The following is a 3,661-nucleotide window of genomic DNA, read 5'->3' on the forward strand; positions in this document are numbered from 1 at the left end:
TTCCTAACCTTATGTACCTTAACCCACAAAATTCTTCATCTTTGAGTTGCTCTTTTACCTCAGAGGTAAAAAGTTGTTGCACCTTTCTCTTTGTGGTGCCTGGGTTTGTTTGATTTCTCTACAACACCCACAAGTAGACTTGCAATGTGCAGACAGCAAAGATGTTTTTCCTATTCATTAGATTATCTGTGTTTTTCAGTAAAAGGGCAATCAAATTAAACCCATGCAAGCAGATGCCTGTAATTGCAATTTGTGTATTTGTGTGGAAAATTGGTATTACTACAAACTTGCTCCTGGAAGTAGGTGACACTTGCTCCATGTGGCATAGAACAAATCACACGGACAGAACTGTTTCCCTAGGAGTAAATCCTTATTCCAGGAACAACTGTAAACACTGCATCCAACCTCAGGCTGTAAGTGGGTGCTCAGAGTTGCTTCATGTAGAGATTAAAGATAGGATCTACTCCCTCGCATAGAACTTACACTGAAGGTATGAGCACACAAAACAAGCAAGAGAAGTTTCATGCCTGATTGCATGCCTTAAACTCTACCCTATTTTGTGTTTCTCAGCTAAAAAATAAAAAATATTCTACAAATAGACCAAATGTGTGTGCTGACAGGTGTTTTATGTTCTGAACAGAGTTTGGGTTGAGATGGCTCCATGTCCCATGATGATCCCATTTTCAGCTCTCACAGTTTACACTCTGCCCTGGTGTGTGGAGTTTTTTTCCTTGGAAGAAGGAAGGGGCTCACTTCTGCCTGGGCTCTGAACAAATTGCAGTAAGTCAGGGGAAGATGGACAAGGGAAGATGATTTTTGTACCTGCTCCATCTGCCTGGGCGCTGAACAGATTGCAGTAAGTCACTTGCACAGGGGAAGATGCTTCTTGTGCTCCATCTCCATTTCTTTTGTTCCTGCTGCATTTCTTTCATTGCACTGGTGTGGAGAAGGAGGGTTTGAAAAATCAGAGTGGGGGGAGAGAAAAAGATTTTAATGTTCCTGTCTGGATAACAGTTTGGAACATGCTTGTTTTTTTACTGACAATTCAGACATTTTAAGTGGGTTAAAAACTATTTAGGTCGGTGATGCAGAGAGGTCCTGTATAATTGTGTGACTGATCCAAAGATGAAAAGTGGTATAAACTCCCTTATATAAATTGTTTATAATTCTTTTCATCCTAAAACAGGGCAGCAAGTCCTACAAAGTGATGCAGTTTTTGGCCCAGTGTCCCCCCTGACAAACCAGAAGCCCTGTTTACACGGCAGTGATCATTCTCCCGTGCCAGAGGCAGTTCCTCTGCTTTGCATCCAGCACAGCTCATGTCCCAGGGCTTTTGGCAAAGTCTCAGTGCAAAGTGAGCTGTGGGGCATCCTTTATCCCATCCTTTATCCCCAGGATTTCTGGGATTTTGCTGTGCTGCCACAGCAGCCGCAGTTCCGATCGCTCCCGTCTGGCTGTAATTAAGGGAAAGATGCTTCTCATCAAGGCTCTTCCATCCTGACCGATCCTGTGCAGATCCAAGGCAGCCAGGAGTTAAAAAGTGCCCCGTTCCCATTCCAGGGGCTTGGGGAGAAGCAGGGAATGCTGCTCCTGGCAGGAGGAACGGGAGCATTGCCAAAATTAGCAGCACCCTCTCCTGGCTCTCGGCTGAATAACTCGCAGGGATTTGGGGCTTGGAGAGAGAGCCCCAGCAGGGAAAGGTCTCAAGCTGCTTGTTCCTCAAACGCAGCGCACTTGGTGACCTTTTCTGGCAGCAGGAAATGCAGCTCAGAGACAGCAAAACTCTGCTCAAGCGGCTCTGCCTGTCAGCTGATGCTGCTCTGACCAAAACTTGGGGGATCCCCGTGCGCTGAGATTAAAATTGCTTTGAAAGTTGGCGTTGTAGAGCAGATAACGCTGATAACATGCTTTGTGACACAAACCTCCACTCCTGCTGCTCCTGCCGTGTGCTGTGCCCAGCTGAGCCCCCAAAGTCAGGACATTTCCTGCAGGAAGCAGTGACCACAAGGCTGACAGCTCTTACCCCTGCTCCTGCCACTGATGCCTTGAGAAGGCTGCCCTAGAACAGAGACTGAACAGAGCTAAAGAATAAAGCAGGGATTTATTAAAACGATCTCCTCCATGGATCCACCGTGGGCAGCACCAGAGCCCAGCCAGGGCTGCACCCAAGATGAACCAAAATGGCCCCAAAATGCATAAAATGCACCCAAGATGAACCAAAATGGCCCCAAAATGCACGAGCGGGCACGGGGTCTGTCCCTGGGATCAGTTCTGCTCCATTTGCACCTTGCAGTTCATTGTCCCATTCCAGCTTTAGCCCCTGCAGTCCCACCCTGCTTGTTTTTCTCTCTCCAGCCCACGGTGTTTGTGCTCCTGGGCTGAGATTTGGATCATTTGTCCTTGGTGCCCAGCTGGAGCAGGAATTGTTTTGTCTCCCCGCTCTGTGCACAGAGCTCACCATGCCCTGACATGAAGACCAGACCCACACATTAAGGCAGCACAGAATCTGAAAAATATAAAAGCTAAAACCTGAGGCATCACTCCAGCCTTTCCAGAGGCCCTGTGCCCAAAACTCAACCCCGTGCCTGCCTGAGCCCTGGGTTACTCTCAGACTCTTGTTTCACCTGGCACAGAACTCTGCAAACCAGAAAGGCTGGCTGGGAAGAGCAGAGCTGTGGGCTCAGGGCTGGGGATTTTGCACTGCTCTGTGTCTCAGGAAAGCACCATCAGGGGGAGGTCCAGACATGGGGCTCCTGTTTTCTTTGCCATACAAATTTCAAGCAGAATCTGTCAGTTTGTCCCCTTGCTGGAGCCTGGCAGCCCCTCCTGGGCAGGAGGGCACGTTTTCCCCAAGGAATCCATGGGGGATTGTGGTGGTCAGTGTGTCCTGGGCAGGGTGACACATCCAAGGGTGACACATCCAAGGGTGACATGTCTATGTCCAAGTGCCAGGCTGCACTTCAGCTGGCAGGAGCTGAGCTCGAGCTCTATCAGCATTAGCAAATGTGGTTTTCATCAGGCCTATCTCAGCTGCCGAACCATTTGATTAGACAGATTTCAAGTGTTTTTCCATGTCATGACTAAGATGAGATAGGAACTTGAAATGTTTGTCCAACTTAGGTTAACAATTGCAGCACTGAAGCTCTCCCAGAGTTACCAAAAACCCCACTGACTTGGCAATAATTGAAACCTTTCAGGTCCTTTCTCGAGCTGCAGTCCAGAGGAACATCTGAACATAAATTTTTCATACTTCCTGTTCTGTATTTACTGATTTCATCATTTTTCCATGGTTTGAATTCTAGATTTAGACATTTTTTACACCCCTGCACTACACACAACATAAACATATCCCTTAGGCATGCCTGAGGTGCCACAGAGGCGGATGTGACAGCCAAGAGCACAGAGGAGAAGCTCTTGTTCCTCTTAGTGTGTAAAGAGAATACCAAACAATATGAAACCCCAAAAGATGAAGGACAAAATGCAATTCTGCTACAGATATCACTGAGACTGAGAACCCCAGCTCGTGCTGAGACCTCAGGGGCAGAGTTTTGGGCAGAGATGAGTGGGAAACCCATCCGTGTTGCTTTTCTTGCAGTGTTCAACCAGCCACTGCTAAAAGCTGTTCTCAACATCCTGACCAGGCTGCTGGGAAAATCCCCTG

Source organism: Melozone crissalis, unplaced genomic scaffold (genome assembly GCF_028551555.1).
Source record: "Melozone crissalis strain CALT ecotype California unplaced genomic scaffold, PUWL_Pcris_2 ptg000019l_1, whole genome shotgun sequence".
In the NCBI taxonomy this organism is placed as follows: Eukaryota; Metazoa; Chordata; class Aves; order Passeriformes; family Passerellidae; genus Melozone; species Melozone crissalis.